This window comes from Equus quagga, chromosome 22 (assembly GCF_021613505.1).
Source record: "Equus quagga isolate Etosha38 chromosome 22, UCLA_HA_Equagga_1.0, whole genome shotgun sequence".
Taxonomy (NCBI): Eukaryota; Metazoa; Chordata; class Mammalia; order Perissodactyla; family Equidae; genus Equus; species Equus quagga.
This window is the reverse complement of record NC_060288.1, coordinates 35,174,452-35,195,846: the sequence shown is the minus strand read 5'-3', so window position 1 is coordinate 35,195,846 and position 21,395 is coordinate 35,174,452. Positions and strand designations below refer to the sequence as shown.

The 21,395-nt window shown below is 39.8% G+C and overlaps 1 protein-coding gene across 1 annotated transcript in view; it reads right to left on the bottom strand.

Annotated features, from left to right (window-relative positions):
• Window positions 1–21,395, bottom strand: part of CSMD1 (CUB and Sushi multiple domains 1) — a 1,825,670-nt gene that overhangs the window by 674,334 nt on the left and 1,129,941 nt on the right. The window lies entirely within an intron of this gene.

Below are 21,395 nucleotides of genomic sequence, written 5' to 3'. Positions count from 1 at the left end.
CGCGGACATGGCACTGCTCGTCGGCCCACGCTGAGGCGGCGTCCCACATGCCACAGCTAGAGGAACCCACAACGAGGAATGCACAACTATGTACTGGGGGGCTTTGGGGAGAAAAAGGAAAAAATAAGGTCTTTAAAAAAAAAATACAGATTCTGTAAGTTTTGATTGAGAATCACTAGTCTTGGGATTTGATTATAGAATGCACCTGGAAAACACTTATATAGGATGGGTAATTTTATGTGTCAACTTGATGGGGCTAAGGGATGCCCAGATAGCTGGCAAAATATTATTTCTGGGGGTGTCTGTGACGCTGTTTGCAAAAGAGATTAGCATTTGCATGTGTAGGCTAAGTAAAGGAGATCACTCACCAGTGTTGGTGGGCAGCATTGAATCCTGAGGGTCTGAATAGAACAAAAAGACAGAGGAAGGGCAAATTGGCTCTCTTTGCTTAAGCTGGGACATCCATCCATCTTCTCCTGCCCTCAGACATTGGTGCTCCTGGTTCTGGGGCCGTTGGACTCAGACTGAAGGACACCTTGAAAAACGTTTTCCTTTTCTTCGGTGTCCAGCTTGCGGATAGCACATTGTGGGATTTCTCTGCCTCAATAATCATGAAAGCCAACTCCTTATAATAAATCTATCTGTTTTTCTATCTTTCTATCATCTATCTCCTTTTGCTTCTATTTCTCTGAAGAACCCTGACAAGCACATTATACAAAATGTTTTTAAAAATCTGTATCTGCATCAATATGTACATATTCATAATGTGATTCTGTCCAACTACGTAGTAACAACGAGTTCCGCACATTTTTAAAAGACGGATAAGTCTTCCCCTTTTTAAAATTTTTAATCTGAGTCAAAATGGCCTGCATCAGTTCCAAACTTCAATCCTTCTTTATCTCTCTCAATGGGCAAGGTTTTTGTTGGTGGGGGGTGGTTTCTGGTGAGGAAGATTTGCCCTGAGCTAACATCTGTGCCAATCTTCCTCTATTTTTGATATGTGGGATGCCTCCATAGCATGGCTGATAAGTAGTGTAGGTCCATGCCCAGGATCCCAACCCACGAACATGGGCCACTGAAGTGGAATGTGCAGAACTTTAACCACTTGGCCATGGGGCTGGTTCCCATGGGCAAGTTTTTATGTTTTTGGTACCCTGGTTCACTCAGCTGAGAAATGGGCTACCTCATGGACTGACTTGCTGTCAGGATTAAATACGTGGACAATGGAGAAGCACTTAGAAAAGGACTGTGCATAGTTAGCCTTATAATATTATTTCAAAGAATATGCACACTCCTCACTATTCTTTCCAATTATATTTTCTACAATTGTTCATCTTGAAAATACACGTTGATCACCTAATCTGTATATTGCATTGTTCTATGTTCTAAATACTGGAAATACAGCTGTAATAAAACAGAGAAAATTCCCTGCCTTCCTACAGCTTTCCTTCCAGGCAAGAACATAAACAATAGACAAGTAAATGGGTAAAATGCATAAGTTTTCCGTGGGAATAAGTGCTCTGGGTGAAAAATAAAGAGGGAAGAGAAATACAAAGAGAGACTATGAAGTGGGGGTGAAGTCAGTCCAGTTCTACGGAACTCTATGTGTCAAGACTATTGTATGCATTTTACAGATGTGAGGTCATTTTAATACTCATGAAAACCCCTCCATCTTGTTGCCTTTGTATTAATTCACAAAAATAAACAGTTGTAATGATTTACCTTAAATGTATCATGCTCTCTGTGTATTAATACAACTTATTTTCAGCCAACACTTTGAGGAAACAAAAACTGCCAGCGTCCCCATCATTCCCCAATGAAGGGAATGGATGAGTAAATAATGTTTTATTCAAACAATGGAGTATTATCTAGCAGTTAAAAGTGATAATGTAGATATACCCCTCATTCTTAGGGTCTGAGTACAATTTCATGTCTAATGCATCTACCTCCTACCCAACTACCACCCCTGCCAAGGCTCCCATCATCTCCAGATCAGCCAACAGCAAATCTGGCAGAGAAAATGCCCCTCGGGCCCTGAGATCTCTTAGTGTTTGTGACCTCATTTCTGTAAGCTTCCCCAGAATGGAGATGTGGATAAAGACGCAGTCGGCCACACATTGGTGGGCTTCAAATTCGCCTTCACCACTTATATTAGTGGTGCTTTGAGCAAACTTCTCCAGGTGACCTTGCCTCAGTTCTTCCTCTGCAAAGTAGGAATAATATAAACAGGCTCTGTTCTGGGACAGCTCCATACAGCCACGTAAATGCCTGGATGAATACAGTGCCGACACAGAGCAGTACTCTAAGTCCGATGAGGGCGTTCTCTGTGAAGCTCTGGGTGAGACGACCACCCCAGACATTTCCTCCCAGGACCTGAGTCACAGATAACGCTCAACACTTGACTATTGTGAAGTGATTACTGTACTTTTAAAGTGCTTCCAGGGAATCTGACAATATGAGCTGATTTTTGTAAATGATTATGTAACTACAGTGGTCACATATTCTCTTTTGGCCTTAATTGGATGGGAACAGGGATGGCTGCTTAATAAGAATGGCATTTTCTTTACCTTGTGTGTTTCTGCCCTCATCTCAGACAGTGGCTATCTAAAGAATAATCATTGACATTTTCGCCCTCCAGAGATAAGCCGATTAGTAGTAATGACCTGTATGTTCATCTTGCTAAGGTGGACTGGCACGATTTTTCTTTCCGGAGGAAAAGACATCAGCTTCCATGAACCTATTTTCCTAATCTGACCTTCCTTTCTGAATCTCATTCCTCTTTAAATTTTATTTTTAATTTCTAGAATTCTTTTAAGTTGGAATTATTTTAGGATTAAATTAAAGGATTATGCTAAAATAAATTCTTAAATGTTATCATTTTATCCTGTCGGTTGCCAAACTCCCTCTATTGATTCTAACGTCTTTTGCTTATGGTTACTGTTTTGTTTTTGTTTTTTTTTTTTTTACCAGTCTCCTTGCATGGAGCAGTGCGTTTCCTCTCAAGTCAATTGAGAATGCTGCCAGCTGAAAGCACCCTCCGGTACTAAGCTTTCCTTAAGCTCCTTTGGATGCCCCACAATCTCTCCAAAGGAAAATATCTCCAGGAAAATCGATTGCTGAGTCTTCTCTTCAGGTCTCTGACTTCCAAATTTAGGCAGTGATATTTAATTAAAGATTCTCTGCCAGCATTTGCTTTAGCTCCTATATTTGCATGAAATCATTTGAAATCAAAGGAGAAAAATCAAAAATAGCCAAGATGGTAGTCTTTAAAGCTACAGAAACATAATCCATTTAATGTTAAGGCAGCCTGTAGTTAATCTTTGCAAAATGAGAGCTTCCTTGAACTCTGACTTGTTCTTAACACGCGAGGTAGATGAGCATCAGTGGATATTTTTATAAGAAATAACTAAATTACCTGCAAGAGATTGCAGAAGAACACTGAGACAAACTAATGAAGTGGAAGGGAACCATATCCCCCTGGCTGATGTTCGTACATTTCAAACACCCAAGTAAATTATTACTATAATCTCTTTTCATTACCATTATATAGACACTAACATACACATTTATCTACTAAATACACTTAATAGATATGTGTAAGGAAACCTTAGCCTCTTTTGTTCTCAAAGTTCAATAAATATGGAAATAAATTCAATGAAGTTGTGAATTTTACATTGTTTAACAAACAAAACAAACAAACAAAAAAAACACTACTAGAAGGACCACAACTAAAATATACAACTAGTTACTGGGGAGATCTGGGGAGAAAAAGCAGAGAAAAAGAAAAAAAAACAAGTGAGTACAGAGAATTTTTTGGGCAGTGAAATTCCTCTGTAGAATGACACTATAATGGTGGATACATGTCATTATCCATTTGTCCAAGCGCATAGAATGTACAACACCCACAGCGAATCCTAATGTAAACTATGGACTCTGGGTGATTAAAATGTGTCAGCGTAGGTTCATCAATTGTAAAAAGTGGACCACCCTGGCGGGGATGTTGATAATGGGGGATGCTGTGCATATGTGGGGGCAGGAGGTATATGGAAGATCTCTGTACCTTTTGCTCGACATTGCTGTGAACCTAAAACTGCTCTAAAATGATAAGGTGTTAAAAGAGACAAGGAGAGAGAGAGTCCTAAGAGGAAAAAGGAATACCGTATTGGCATGTAGGGAACAGTTTTAGGTGTTTTTGCATGTATTATGCTTATTTCATTAAATATCACGATGTATACACACACAGGGCCGGGCTTCAATAACTACAACTGTATATTCTTTTCATAAAATAACCATGTGACTATCACAAATTTTCTTTCTTTCAAACTTGAGTTGAAATCATACTTGAAGCTAATACTTGTAGCTAGTACATTATTTGAATTTGAATTTTTAAATTTATTTTATTATTTTTATTATTATTATTATTATTATTATTTTGAGAAGATTAGCCCTGCGCTAACATCTGCTGCTAATCCTCCTCTTTTTGAGGAGGAAGACTGACCCTGAGCTCACATCCGTGCCCATCTTCCTCTACTTTATATGTGGGACGCCTGCCACGGCATGGCTTGACGAGCAGTGATAGATCTACTGGTGGATAGCACTGCTGGATCCAAACCGGTGAACCCCAGGCAGCCGAGTCAGAATCTGCGAACTTAACCACTGCGTCACTGGGCTGGCCCCTGAATTTGAATCTTGATCATGACAATCAGAAATGCAAGTATTAGTCCCTCAACCAAAGATGAACAAGCAGTTGCCTTTCAGGGACCGTGGGCTTTAGTCACAGGAAAACGGAAAACACCCTCAGATGACACTGTCCCCCTGAGAGTGAACTAAGAGCGAGCGAGCCTTAGAAAAACGAGACTGCCGTAGATCAAGTTCTTCTTACTGACTTCAGACGATGATGCAAAAGATGCAATAGTGTGCTCACCAATCATAATTCCACAGAGAAATTCACCGAGTAACGCTAAATAGGGCAACATATATGAACTTCGTGGGCATCCTAAAACCGAGCAGATACTCTGGTATTCTTGATGCCATTTTCCTCTTTATGTAAAATGGATATTGATAACTGATGCTTATTCCTTGAAATTGTACCACATTAATATTTCATGTTCTAAAAATCTGTAAGGGCTTGGTAATCGTCCCTCTGCCCTTGAATAATGGACATATAAGCATACACAAAGGGCATTCAAGCTTCTTGAGACTAGTAATTTCTATAGATACGTCTTATTGTAATTGTGTCTTTCCTTTTTTAATATATATATTTCATCTAACATAGGTTTAATCTCAGGATAATGGAAGTTTGTTCTATAAAGTTACTTTTTTATTTAGATAAAAGTTAATTTTAAGTTTTTTCTCCAGCTTTATTGAGGTATGATGACAAATAAAAATTTTATATGTTTAAGGTATACAATGTGATGTTTTGATATATGTATACACTATGAAATGATTACTCAGTCAAGCTAATTAGCACATTCATCAGCTCAGTTACCTTTTTTTTTTGTGGTGAGAACACTTGAGATTTACTAACTTAACAAATTTCAAGTATACACTACATTTTTGTTAAATACAGTCACCATGCTGTACATTAGATCTCCAGAATCTATTCATCTTGTAATTGAAAGTTTGCGCCCCCATTTGACCAACACTTCCCATTTCCCACTCCCACCAGGCCCTGGAAATGACCATTCCACTCTCTGTTACCATGAGTTTGATTTTTTTTTTGGTAGATTCCACAAGTAGTTGAGCTCATGCACAGGTGTGAGCTGACATCTCACTGTGGTTTTGATTTGATTTCCCTGATGATTACTGATATCGAGCACCTTTTCTTATACCTATTGGCTATTTGGCTGTCTTCCAAAGACATGTGATTGTTTCTTCTGCTTGATCAAGTCTGCTGTTGAAGCTCTCTATTGCATTTTTCAGTTCAGTCATTGTATTCTTCAGTTCCAAAATTTATCTTTAGTTCTTTTTTATCTTTTGTATCTCTTTGTTGAACTTCTCATTTTTTCCTTGTAAAATTTTCCTGATTTAATTAAATGGTTTATCTGTATTTCTTTTGGATCACTGGGCTTCTTTAGAACAATTACTTTGAATTCTTTGTCAGTCAATTCATGGATCTACACTCCTTGGAGCTCAGTTACTGGAAGTCGACTGTGTTCTTTAGGTCATGTCATGTTTCCCTGATTCTTTGTGAGCCCTGGAGCCTTGTGTAGTTGTCTATACATTTGAAGATCTTGTTACCTCTTCCAGACTTTATGGACTGGGTTCGGTAAGGAAAGACCTCATCTTCTGGGTGGGGAGGCATACGGAGTGTGCTGTGACCCGGGACTAATGGTGCAGGGCACCAAGTCTGGGAGCATGCTGCAGCTCCAGGTGTGTGGGGTTGGGGCACCTGAGCCATCAGCTCAAATAGTGTGATCTCGTGATGTTGCCAACTGTGAGGTTCCTGGTGCCAAGAGCTTCAGGACATCCGTGGTGGCTGTGAGAGCTGTTGGGCTCCTCAGCAGCACCTCTGGGTCCAGTGGAGAAGGACTGGCTCAGGGGTTGGTGGTGGCTGGGCAGGTGATGTTCATGCACTTGATTCCAGGGGCTGCCTGCAATCACATGCATGCTGGCAGGGCCTGACTGTGGGTGCACATGCTGGTGAGGGTTGGGGCCAGCAACAGTGGCCAGGGCTAGCTGCAGGCATGTTTGTAGTATCTGTGCTGGGCGCCAAGGTTGGGATGCTCATGGAGAGCTGGCAGCTGGGGCAGGGCATTGGAACTCAAACAGCTGGAGTCTTCAAAAACCTGCCGGGACCTTGGAGACAAACCTGCAGCGGGGAGGGTCACTGTGGAACTGCTGGCTGTTGGTTTCCTCACTGGTGAAAGCTGCTGGGTGGGGTGAAACCAAAGCAGGTCCTTTCTGCAGGGCCCCTAAAGGATGGAGAAGCTGGTCACTCACCCTGCTCTCCTTTTCCATGGGAGAGGAACCTTGTCGGGGAGTTCCCTCTTCACACGGGGCAGTGCCAGCTGGCGGGGGGTCGGGGGGGATAAGATGATGCAGGCAGAAAGAAACTGTTCTTCCTACCCTTTTTGTGGGGTTATTCCCAGTTGTTTTGCTCCACTGTGCTGCTTCACCTTCTTAAGTGGACTCCTGTGCTCTCCCAGAGCTATTTTTGTTCATCGGTAGTTGTCTAACAGTTGTTTTTCATGGGCGGTTGGAGGCGGGGATCTCCTACCCAGCCATCTTGCTGACCAATTCTTTTCAATTTTAAGTTTTACAAAAATATTTGCAGTTAAAGTATCAGATGCATTCTAGGCCCATAAGGAATATAATACTCCTTTCCTCATCATTTTCTCTCTAGACATGCTCATCTCCTTATTGTCTTAAACTTCTTATGACCAAGTTGTCAGATTGTCTTTAGATAAGCTGGTTCAATCTGTAAATGTGCAACTTTCTGTCAATTAACATTTTTGCATCCTTCAAAGTGAATATGTTTGCTGAACATTTGCAGTTCATAGTTAAATCTATTAATGTTTAAACTCCTGTGTTGTAAGGTTGTACCACCTGGTGCAATACTAATTTTAGATTACATCTTATTTACATTATTTTTACAAATTTAACTAATCCAAATTTTAACTCCCCCAAGACCCCAATATTTCTTCCTTCCCTTTCTTCCTATTGTGCTTGCTCTTCACCTCAGGAAAGGGACTTGCAGAAGGTGGGAGAAGATTCTCGAACTCTGCATGTGCACAGGGACCCTGGGATGGAAGGGTAGGCAAGAAACGAGAAGAAGTAATAGAGAGAGTCTTAACATTTGGGAAGAGAGACGTGCCTAAAATCAGATCAACAAGTCCTATAAGAGTACTTCATCAAATCTAAGATACCACTGACAGCAGGATTCAGAATGACTCTATACACCGCTAAGAAAGGATGAAGACAAAATCCTGCCAAACCAACAATCCTCCTTTTGGAGACATTAAAATGTGCAAGCATGCCCAGCGTGGATTCAATGTAGTAAAGTGTAAGCCTCAGCTAATGAAATGGGACAAAGGCTCTGTGTTTATTGCATACAAATACTTTATTGAAGTTATTTAAAATAGGATTTATTATATATATATGTTTTCCCAGAGCTATTTTTTAAAGCTAATCTTCTTTAAGCATGACTTTAAATTTGCTACAAATCAACTTTCTGTTCAGCATCTATAAAACATGACTCAATTTCCAGAGGAACATAGAAGACAATATCAGTTCTTTAATATAGCTAGAAAAAGTGAGATTTTTATGAACATTCAACGTTTTATTTATTTTTTCTTAATTTTCAATATCTGTCATTTAAACTCTAGTCAAATGCACAAAGGACTTCATCTCCTCATTCCTGGAATACCTGTTGATAAGAAAATTATATGAACATGCAGAACTATAATCTTCCTGCCTAGAACTAATCAGATTAAAATTAGCTAATGAAATAAAACCTAAAGAGTAATCTCTGAAGAATCATTTGAGTTATAACTTTATTTCACAAGAAGTGACTTTGAAAATAGATTTTCCAAGGCAAAGAAAATTGCAAATTATATAAGAGATTTGAAAAAGGAACATTGAGAGGACGTTGAATGGTAAAATAAATATTATTAAGCATTGTTATTAATCCACATTTATCAAGACAATAGCAATAGATTTCATGACCAGTTGAGATCAACAGATATGGTGTTAAAATGTTTTCAAATTTCTGTCAATAAATAATGCAGATATTTTACTTTAGTGGCAATTCAGGTTAAGTTGAAGAATCTCAGGAGGTACATAATGCTGGCTGCAGTTTTTAAGCTATAATGGCATTTTCTCTAAAGCTAGAGAAAAATTAATGCCAAAACTCTGTTTTACCCTCAGTATAGTTGTAATTAAAATTCTCTTGGACTCTTCTGGGTGTTATTGAATGAGTCAATGAAATACAAAGGAATTTGCAAAAGAACAGAACGACTTACAAAATTCTCCTTTTTTTCAGAGTGAAAATGCAACAAAGGTATTAATTTCACTGAATTTAAGTTTTATGCTATTTTAGTTCTCCACAGTCACTATTTTTTCAGAAGCCTTAAGTAACGATTTCAGTAATTTCAGTAGAGCACTTATTTCATGTCCAGGTTGTGAGAATTTTTGTCAATTAAGAAAATAGTAATCCAAGTGGAGTTTTCCAAGAAGCATTTACACAAGGTGTTTTAAAAAATAAATGTATCATCCTAATAAAAATAATAATCATAATATCAGCTGTTATGCAATAAGGATTCAATTTGTGAGAAGCATAAGCTGATCTAGCTATCTTCACACTAAGTTCATACTAGGCAGGGGATCCATCCATATGTGGTACAGACCCCTTCCTTTTTATCAGGAGTTCTGAAATTGGTTGTGCTAAACCTCTTCTACTTCTATAAAAAAGGACAGAGTGGCCGGCCTAGTGGCGTAGTGGTTAAGTTCACTCACTCCACTTTGGCAGTCCAGGGTTCACCGGTTTGCATCCTGGGCACAACCTACACACTGCTCATCAAGCCATGCTGTGGTGGCATCCCACATAGAGGGACTAGAAGGGTTTAAAAGTAGGATATACAATTACGTACTGGGGCTTTGGGGAGAAAAAAAGAGGAAGATTGGCAACAGATGTTAGCTCAGGGCCAATCTTCCTCACCAAAAAAGCATACCTTTAAAAAAAAAATAACAGAAAGATTTCAGGTTTAAACATTGATTTTGAATTATCCTGAATATAACATTCTTCAGCACTGCTGCAAACAATTTCCTTTTTTCAGAGTAGTAATAGGTCTGTGAGTGGCCACTGTCTATTTTATTCTCACATGGAAATCTCTTGTCACTGTACTAGACCTTGAAGACACGGAACGAAGAAAATGTAGTTCTCATCAACTTTCTGAGTTGCAGAGAGGCCTCTGAGGGGCTTACGCTCTGGTTTTAATCAGGATATCAAAGGCTGGTCGAAGACCATCTTGTGAATTAAAAGAATTAGTCCACATTTGTTAACTCTTTTCCCTTTCACGGTATATGTCCTTCTCTCTTTATCCCTGGGAAATTTCATATAATCTTTAAAATCTATTTACTTCCAAGAAAGGAGCTGAAAAAACTCTCATTTCCCTTTGTTTCAGAGGCTTCAGTGGCCAGATTTATTTCTGTACATCCCTTACATGCGTTGTTTGACTTCCAGATTAACTACGTGTTAAAACTTGAATTAGTCAGTGTAGTCAAGATGTGCAGACAGATCACTTCCGGCAATAATAAAAAAATAAGAAAGATTTCCTAAACTCCTAACTGGGGAATGAACGCCACACTAAATCTCTATTCTCTGAATGGATAGTCATATTTAGGAAGAACAAAGTGCCCTATGGTAGTTCAGTTCATCTGTGGCAACGACACACTGACTTCTCTCCCCTCTTGTCCTCCCTCAGGTCAAACCCTGCCAGGCATCCTTCCGCAACCTCTTGTTGCCCAATAACAAAGGCTTGGGTTCTTTATATAACGTCAGTCACATTCTGGCCCAAACATACATTTTCATCATCTTCCACAAATGTCAAATCTGACTCAATGTTTTCCAAGCACTCTTGACTTTATTTTTTTAATGTCTCAAATTACCCTTTCAGGCTGGATTCTTCCCGTTTCTCTGCAGCTTCACCTCGCCCACAGCACCTCCTTGTCCAGTTCACACTGTTGCCTACACTACCTGTAGCCACCTGTCAAAACTCCCATCTGCCTGTTTGTCTGTCCATGGATCCATCTGTTTGCCTGTCTGCATCTCTCTCCTTGGGTAAAGTGAGCCTACTTTAGCCCACAATTAACTAGAAGCGATAGTGCTAACTCTGTATTTTCTGCAAATAGACAATTATTAACCTGAAATCCACTTGTTACCCCTAAGATTTCAAGCAAACATGAAGTTCATAAAAATGCTTTTGAAATCTGGTATTAAATTTTCCATGGAGACTCCTACTCAAATGTATATGGAGAGCTACTAATTAAATTATAAACTCCTGAAGGCAGACAGCGAGTTATCAATCATTTTCCTACATCCAACACAGTACGCCTGCTACATATGATTTACATATTCTTAAAATATCACATGACCCATATAGTCTTAAAATATGCATTATGAATGGTTGGTAAGACGTTGAAAAAAATGTTAGTTTCGACTGGGCTAAGAAATGAAGAGTCAGTGACTTACAAACATATGCTAACGTAAGTATTCTAGAGGCTTGGTATATATTTCTCTAGAAAGAAGGACAGTCATATTTGCTTTACTGCATATTTCTAGAGAATTTAATGCTACGTTCAATAAATGCTAGTCACATATAGCACTCATGAATCTATTCAGGGTGACATTTAAAAATACACTGAGCAACTAGTAGACCAGGCAACCATTCGTTAGAGCAGAAGCTGCTGGCTGCCCTGCGTCTGGGTGGGTTTGACGCGGGCTGCAGCCGCAGAGCTTCTGTCTTTCAGGAATTGAGTGGGGAGCATTGAGGCATTGTGTAGGGCACCCCAGAGCAGCGGTGTGGGGAGCATTCGGTGTTCTCTGGCTTGTGGCTATTTATTATCTGATGCAAACAATTCACAGTTCAATATTTTAACAACACATATGGACACACAAGCTGAATTGCAGCCCTGGATGTATGTCTGGAGAAAGCTAAGCTCCTATCAGTTTCAAGACAAATTTCAAGGAAAACTCTTGGAACTCTATCCTTTATATGTTCTTTTTCTTGGGTTAGTAAATTGTATAAGATGTTGTGGTCAAAAGGTCTCCCAGGGAAGTAACTACACAACCTTTACAGTGCTAAAGAGTGTGGTGGTCAACTGTAGAAAGAAGCTGGTCGGAATCCTGTGAGCCTTTAGAGACTACCACTCAGACACTTGACCAGAGGCAGGAGCCCTCTGAGACATGTGTTGGAAACTTGTGGCAAAGAAAGGACTTCGAAATGAGCAACTAAATGCAAACTTGAAATAGGCAGAAGCAATCTGAGGGAACCAGTCTGCACGCGTACAAAAATAAACTCGCCCACGATTTAACATTTCCAATTTTCAGTGGTTACCACATTCATCCTCCTGCTACGTGTTGCTTCCAAACCCATTTTAAACGCACATCTGGATTCATGTTGAGTGTTGCCTTTCTACTTTGAGGCATCTGTATCGTCATTTCGTAAGAGGCACGAAGCTCTAGTTAAATGAGGCAGCCAGTGGAATAACGAGGCCAACTGCCTCATCCTGGACTACTTGTTATGTGAAGCAACAGCTTTGCTGTTCAATTTGGGTAACCTGACCCAGATGACTAAGAGAATAGTAATGTGGCTTGTTCATTTTAAAGCTTCCTCACTTCTGTACGGCCCTGATTGTGTGATGATTTCCCTACAGCTCCACGCAGGCAACTACTTGGGTAAGCGATCACCACGGTGGCTCCTTGACCTAATAGTTGCAGCAGGAGGAGAGAAGAAATTCCACACCATGATCAGTACCTTCTCAGTGTAAATGCTGACAACTTTGGCTGACAGCTCCTGATACGTGCAATGTCCACCTGGATGCTTTACCTTCCAAAGCATGTGTTACCACTGGAGGTGGGTGTGCACATCAGAAAACAAACACTGAACACAGTGCATATTGGACTGATAAAACTGTCAGCAAGAGAAAAAAGCACAAAGAATGAGTGTGCTTAGGGGTTGATAAACTGAAAGCCAGAATAATTCTGTCTTATCATCACAGAAATAAAAATTGTAGAAAGACAATTTACCAAGGAATAATAACGCTCCTAAGCTTTTATATTCTTCAAGCACAAGAACTTAGCATCCACCTGCTGTTACCACAGACTAATCTACTTTAAATAGCTGTGATTTACAGAATAACACCGGTGGCTCCCAATTCTCCAATGTGAACAGCATTTAGAAGCTTAGAGAAAGAAAGGTTTTAGTTTGAGTGGCTTTGTATATAATGGCTAAGAATTATCGTGTATTAATATTTCAAGGACAACTTTAGATAAATTAATACATGAAAATGCACTGACAAATCAAAAGTCTGGAATGAACTCGAAAGTTCATTTACTCCATTAGGCTGCTCTAGGCAAGAATTCTGTCTCTTAGTTTAACACGTCTACTGAATAATATTGCATACCTTCCTTAAGAAATATGTTCTCTTGTTTCAACATTAGTAAGAAATTACTCCCAGTGTCTAGTCAAAATCATTACTACTGAAATTTAAGTACATTCTCTTTGTCTTATCCTTAGTAGACACCAAACAGCTGTTCAGAATGAATTTTTACCTTTATGGTCTCTTAATATACTTAGACACATACAAAACAATCATACCTGCTTGACTCTCTTTTACAAAAGTAAGTAGGATGGGTCTACATCATCATTGCACAGTCAGCCTAAGATTACACTGGATGGTAGGTGAGGCTTTTTGGTCAAAGGTGGTTTGGAGAAATGGGAGCACTAGAGCTCTGTGTCACTTGAGCCAGGGCAACAGCCCTGAAGGCAGGGGACCCCTGGGAGCATTACTTCAGCTGATCACCTCAGTTCAGGTGAGCCCTCAACCTTGTAGACCAGGAAGAACCACGTGCCAGCACCACAACATATTCCATATCTCAAGGTGGGACTAAATAACCAATATTGGAGAGAGGCTGTAAGAACCACAATGATCATTTATTAGTTTAGGAGGAATGTCGTAAATCATCGAGTGGAGGGGATGGTAGTTTATACACGGCATTCTCTACAGACCAACTCAAATGATGTGCTCAGAAAAGGAATCAGATGACTTCACTCTCTCACTTGAAACATTCCCAAGGTTTTCCAGGACTTAAAATAAATCTACCCAATCTATCCCTCCAACCTCCCCACAAAGTCCCACAGGATTCTCCCCTCATGCATCTCTTGCACCTACCACACGTTAGCATTCTTCATGTTCTTCAAGGTTCCTCCCTCAGGACACTGGCACTTACTGTTTTCTCTGCCTACTCTGTTCTCCTTCCTGACCTCCACAAGTCATCCAGATGTCAGCTCCAGTGTTACTCCCTCAGAAGGGCCCTTCTTCACCACTCCAGCTAATGTTTCCCACTCTGCAGCTGGGTCTTCTTGACTTGTCTGATTGATTTCTCTCTCCTTCATCTAGGATGTCAACTCCAGAGAGAAGGGGCCTTTCCTTTGTTGTCCATTACTGTAAATAGAGGAATTCCTGGCACCCAGAGGGCACACCACTAGTATTGGTTGAATGCGCTATTTAACACAATCTGCCTGACGTGTTCTCATGAGGAAGCTGGGTGACAATCAGACCACTACTTACTTACTGAGCCTGGGAATTCATGCCATCAAGCTTCATATCACTCTCTTGTGCAGCATCCGGTTCACTGGACTCTGAAGAGGACATACTGCCATTGATTGCCATTAGGTTCTCCACTCTTCAAGTTTCTACCACCATCACCACGAAACACACACATGCAAACACTTCTGAAGGACACATTCTCTTTCAAATATATTAATTCATTAAATTTGATTGTGCCTAAGTCTAAGACTGAAGGGCCTTTGACCTCTTTAGGGCAAATGTATATACCTTAGCAATATTTTTTCCTCTTCTTTAGCTATGACTACTTGGGGACAATTATTGTTCCTGTGTTCAGTGTCTCAGAAGGTTCCACAACACAGCCCTTCCTTCTAGGACATCCCTAGGTGCTATCTGCGAGCTAACAAAGAGGAACACCCAGGAGCATTTGGAATAAAACTCTGTGCATTGCTGTCTGTTTCCTCTCTTCTCAAACACTCCGGTGATCCTCACTGTTTACCCATGATTGTGGTCAAGTTTTTAAGGATAGCATAAAATCCTCCCAAGATCAGCCCATCGCTTCCCGGCTTTATTTCTCATCACTTTCTCTGTCTCCCTCACAATATTGAACTATCTGTTGTATTCGCAGCAGCCTGAACACACCTTTGTGTGTCCTGCTGCCCCAGCTCTGCTCATGCCTTTCTTTACCCAGAACCTCCCCTCCTTCCTTCCTGGCCACCGGAACACACACCAAGCATTCTCTCCTCTAGGAAACCTTATCCAGGGGTGCTTCTGCTCCATTTCAAGTCGGCTGAGGTGCATCTTTGTAATTCTATGGGATTTTGTGCATAACTTCAGCCACACTGTATCAAAATTGTCAGTTGACATGTCTTCTTGTCTTCTTCACTGGACTCCAGGGGCAGGAACATGACTTGTCATTTTTGGCCCCGTGCTTCCTGGTACAGTGCCATCCACATTGCAGATATGTAACAAGGGAACTCAATGGAATTTAATTCAAATGACTTGAGCTGGCGTCCAGTGAATGTCCATTGTACTTGGACCAGTGAAATAGGGTAAATGAAGAGGAGTGGAGGGGGCATAAGAGACGAAGCAAGTGAGAAATAAAAACTACTCCGAGAATTTCCAGGAAGTTAATAAAAGCAAAAAAGTCCTGCAAAGCACTCTGGATTTCTCACAATGACTCTGTGAGACAGAGAGCAGGGAAGCACAGATATTTTTCTGCTATGGAGATTATAGACCTGAGTTGATGAGATGCATGGGAACCTGTTCTGGGCTCTGTGCCGGACGCTTCACAGGTATTATCTCTTTAATCTGCACTTCCATCCACAGGTGATCACTGTTCCCATTCCTGGATTATAGAGCAGCAAACTGAGGCTTCCATATAGTAGGGCTGGAACTTAACTCCAGGGCCATGTGTCTCTAGTTCTCCATTCCTTGCTGGACTTGGACTGAGGTATTTGACCTCCTATCCCCATTCCCTCTCACACCACACAGTGAAAGCTCCCACAATGGAAGGAAAGGTGGCAGGATTAACACCGTGGACAGCGTGTCTGTGTCGTGGGTTCCTCAATTCTCAGTGTGTCTGTGCCACGTGACATGGGCAAGGGCAGCCTTCATACCTGTTAGCTGAGGCCTGCCTGGAGCTATGCTGTGAACCATTTCCCTTGTTCCTTTTTTTCATTTTCTTTCTCTTTAGAATTGTATATACATCTCTTTAACTTCTTTTCATCTCCATCCTGTTGTCCTTTGGTTATACATATGTGTATATAGGTATATATATTCATTCTCTCATGAATATATTTATTCATTCTATTATTTAATACTTCATGTTATAAATTCATTATTTCTACCAACCCCTTGCCATCAGTGTTACCACACCTGTCCCTCCAGTGGCCTGCCAGTTTTCTGCTTGGAATAAAGCACTATGAGAAAATAGATAAAGTCATCGCTAACTTATAGCTGCTTTAAAGTGTCACTGTTTTTCATTGGGATTTCCATTTTACAAAAATAATCACTGCTCCTCAGAGAAAGATGTTCCGATTGGAAATAGTGGAAGCAGGAGAGCAAGTTAGTGGAGAAAATTGAGTTGCTAAGGATGACATTGAAGAGAGAGGGCAGAGATATGCTTAGGCCCTGGCTCCGCTGTTTACGGGCTGTGTGATGTGGGCTATGCCACCTGCCATCTCCCTTTCGTTGTGTGTGGGATGAGCTGCTTCCAATGCTGACATTCAGGAGCACCATGACGTTGAGTGGGGGGTCTCTAGGCATTTTTGTCTGGTCCTGTTTGTAAGAAAACTTTAAAGAACGCGTCATTTTTGGGGAAGAGGATTGTTCTGACCACTTTTCTAAAAACCGTTTTTAAAATTGAAATGTATACACACATAGATTAAAGTACTGTTTTTTAGTAATGAACACCCATGTAAATAACTAGTTTTGCAGATCCCTGAATTTCATATAAACGGACCACACAGTGGGCATGCTTTTGTGTCTGGCTCCTCTCTGACTCAATATTATGTGTATGATATTCCCTCATGTTGTTGTAGGTAGAGGTCATTATGTTTTTCTCAATTTTGTTTAGTATTCCATTGTAGGAACGTACATAGTTTCTTAATTTATTCTACTGTCAATTGACATTTAGGTTATTTCCAATATTTGACAACTACAAATAAAGCTTCTATAGACATTCTCTATAGACGTCTTTCCTTGCACACATGTACTTATTTCTGTTGGGTGCTCACCTTCAGTGGAATTGCTGGGTTCTAGAAATGTTTACGTTCAGGTTTACAATAAAGCAGTTTTCCAAAGAGGTTTCACCCGTTCAGATTTCTACCAACAGTGGAAGAAAATAGTCTGCCCATTTTCGAGAGTTTTCTTATACCTCTCAAAATTTGGAATATCAAAGGGTGTGTTTTGGTTAATTTGGGTTAGGAAGATGCTGAGCATGAGGAAGGATCATCACGCGTGAGGAATGTTCTCACACTTCGGAGCAGCTTACAAAGCACTGGCCACACTTCCTTTTCATTTTATTAGCTATCTACAATGATGTGGTGAGGCAGCCACTCTTACTCTTATTTTACAGAGTAAGACAGAAAAACGTGTCAAGCAGAAAGGGTATTGGCTAATGATAAGTACTTAATGAAACAGTCGAGGCCCAGAGTCAGCAGCTTGGGACACACAGATGGGCATCTTTCTCGAATTATTAAAAGTACCAGAGTTGGCACTTCACAAGAATCTTTTGCTCTGAGAGAAGTTACAGTATATGTTTAGGAAAGAGGTTACGTGTTTCTGATTTGAGCAAATTTATATTTATTAAAAGTTGATTTTCCTTTTAGAGGTTTAGAGGTTTTAAGAATTACTTAGAGGTTATAAGATTAGATTTTGCTAATTTATTTGTGTTGAAAGAAAATTTTACTGGTCCCTGCCTATCTGAAAAGTCCCCTTAGCAGAAGAGTAGATGGTGTCCACTGCCATAGAAATGAGCAAAGGCGCCACCTACAGGGTTTCTCACTAGTTCCGCAGATCAATGGTGGGAGAAGCCTGGGGAAAAGTATGAGCCGCCATTTCCTTCGTTTCTTCAACATACATTGTTTGAGCACCTTCTACGTTCTCGATTATGGCCCTTATAATTCTGCAGTTACTCTTCTAAAGGGGGAGGTAGACACCTGCATCGGCACAAGGATCCAGGTCTGTTAGCTGTCAGGTAGAGGTAATCACTATTGCTATTACTATCATCTGGAGGTCTTTTACCTCTTAAGTAAAGCTTTTGCAGTTGAATCTCAGACTGCAGAAATGTCAGCATTGGAGAAAGGGGAATGCATAAGTTTTACCCAAATTTAAATTTGAAAAGATGAAGATTTCATCCAAAATGCATTTTTAACAACATGAGAGTCTTCTTCTTATATAAAGTTCTTCATTTTAAATAAAAAGGAAAATCAGAAATTATATAGAACTATTCCTAAAAACAAAGCTAATTATTTGTGTAAACACAAGACTGAAATCCATGGTTAGGTTTTCCCTTGATTTATGGGAAGGGTTGTTCTCTATATAAACTGGGACTTTATTACAAACACTCAAAATGATTTATCAGTGACAGAAATCAATGGGAATTTCACTTTGTGGTAGTTGTATTTTTATAAATAGCAAGGTAAACATATGTAAAACTGGAGCTTAACATGTATATGGCTACTTAGTAGGGAAGAGACATTCATGGTTCAAGATTAATAAGTCTTAAAAAATTCACCTTGTAGACATCGAAAATGTCTAGATGATGGATTGCAGTAACAAGGCACTTATTTAATTATAATTAATGATGGAGGCAGCATGTAAAGAATGGGCTCTATTTTCAGCTGATTTAAAGGAATAATGTCTCTGACGTGAATCTATCATTCCGCGGGAGCCCAGTATACACACAAGATGCTGCAAATATATCAAGTGGCTTTAATCGCAGTTGCCACTTCTTTTGTTCACAATGTTGTTGTAACCGTGAATGCGTTTTAGATGCAGCAACCACAGAGCAGTTTTACTTGTCAATCAACCTTACTTTTGGCCTAACTTGATTGCAAGATTGAAGAGATAAATGTCAAAGAAGAGAGTGTAAGACTCAGAGAATAAAGAATGTAGAGAAGAAAGTTAAAAACATAAAGAGAAGAAAGACTATTTTATGGTGGTAGTTGTTTATTTGACCAAGAAAAGCACCAAGTTAAAATAAGTGTACTCTTTGTTTTTAGAAGTTATAAATTTCTATCCAGGCATCCCACTCTTGGATAGAGAAGCAGTTTCTCATGGAGAGAAACCACCAGAGGGCTGCACATAGTAATAACAGAGTCTCCTACCTCCTGGCACATTCAGGCTTCTTCTAGAATCAGCAGGAAGCACCTGTAGCTTCCACTCATTGATGACAGATCTGCCCTCTGGATCCAGAAAAATAAATGTAATGCCTTCCTGCCTGGCATTTACTAAATGTCCTCAGGTCCTCTTTTGAATGTTTCTGTCATCATCCTGGATGATCTCCTTTTGGTCAGTTTCATTCTCAAAAGGTGACATCCAGGACTGAACACAACCTTCCGCATACAGTCTGCTTAGATGTGGTTTTGGGCATGATGCCTCCTGTGAAATAAGGCCTATGTCCTGATGAAAACAAAAGGCAGCCCCTCACACCATTTCATCTTGGAGATGAACTTCAAAGTCAGTCTGAAGAATTTCTCAATATATTACCGTTAAGCTGAGTTTACCCCTCCTTATATTTTTGCAGCTTTTTATCTCTTTGGGTATATGTGAAAATTTTTCTACTCATCGATTTTCATTATATACAGACTTTTAAAATAAGTGGATAATATGTCTAAGCTATTGCAATTTTCTGCCAACCAGTATGTTTCTGATATTTATCAATTTGGAGTATCTTCAAATTTGATATTCTATTTTTTACCTTTCTTCCAATCACTGATACAGATGCCAAATACACTGATCAGTTTGAGGGATGACACCTAGACATTATTCTGTAGCTCACTGCCAATCAATTAATCCGAGCCCCTGGCGAAGATCAATCAACCGTTTAGAAACAACTCTGTAGATCCACCTGCCTAATTCTATGATCAGTCAATTGGCTTTCTAAATATTGATTTATGACTGTGTTAAATCAGTGATAGATCTATCCACTGATGCAGGTCACTCCAGAGAAACCTCAGAATCATTTCCCAGGAGACTGCATGCAGTATTTCTCACTCCCACCCACCATGTTCCCACGTGGCCCCACCCCCACCAACATCTCCTTCTCACACTTATTCTGTTTTAATCACAGTTAGACTATATGACCTTAAAGATAAAGGCAGTTATGAAAAAGGAAAATTCGGCCTTGCCTGGGTCCCAGGATAAGTGAAAATAAACTGGCAGGACTCCTGTAAAACTTCATTCAGAGCAGTGTATGTGCAATCAAAGGGGATGAAGGCAAGAACTTCCTGGCAGCATCAGAAGAAACTGTGAGATGGACAACACTCCTGATGATGGATAGCACACATTTTGGTGAAACAAAATTGCCTCTGGATTCTAAGTCAGGCATCTACTCTGAGGGTCACGTGGCCTAGGGGCCAGGTGACACATAAAACCTGCTCACCACCATGTGCCTCCTCAGCACCATCTGTACTGAATTCCTTGCAAATTACTCTGGTTTTTCCATGTCTTCTCCAAAAGGACACAATGGAAGCACTGTGGGTTTTAAAATGTATTTTAGATGGGAGACATTCAGACGATTTGTTGGAACCTTACTACAATGTCCCTCAGGGGCAGTATGATTTCTCCTCGCGTTCTGCCTTTCAAGGAAGTTGTTTACAAACTGTATTTGTGATCTACTAGTTTCTGGAGCATGGGGCTTGTATATAATTTCCTCATTTTCAGGTCCCGGCTGGCATGTGACAAGTGTTCAGGGAATGCTGCCTTAATTGAACTGACATTCTCACGGTCATGATTTGAGGGAAGCTGGAGAAATTTGCTTGTGAAAGCATCTTACTTTCCGACATAGTCATGCTATTTTTATTTGCAAATGCAAGTGGAATCGTTTTCAATGGACCTCCTCATAGATTGAATTCTTTTCATGGTATCGATAAGAATTATTGATTATTAGAAATATACAGGAAATGATCCAATATTGTCCAGGTATAAACATTAGAAATTAGATAGGAAGAGAAAGTTTCAAAATCAACTTTAAATACTACTGACAAGACTCCATTTTACTCAGCTATGAACAATCCAACATTTTTGTTTGAAGGCTCACTTATGTGTAAATCACCATATCAGGTAATTGGACTTATGCAGTGTGAATATATTTTGAGACTAAAGTGATTCTTAGTAAATGGTTAAAGAATAGAACCAGATCAGTGTGGATATTTATCGACTGGCTGCATAGTAATTAAAATTAATGCTAATATGTATTTACTGATTATAACTTAGAAATAATTACAGAAAAATAAGAAAATATATTGCATCCTGTCACAGTAATAAAGATTTACTAATAAGTTGCTAATTGTCATCTATAGAATTTCCAATGTTAACTGTTCCTATAAGAGATAGAAGGTATTTTCAAGCTCATATCTCCTGTTCCATCTTTAGCAAAA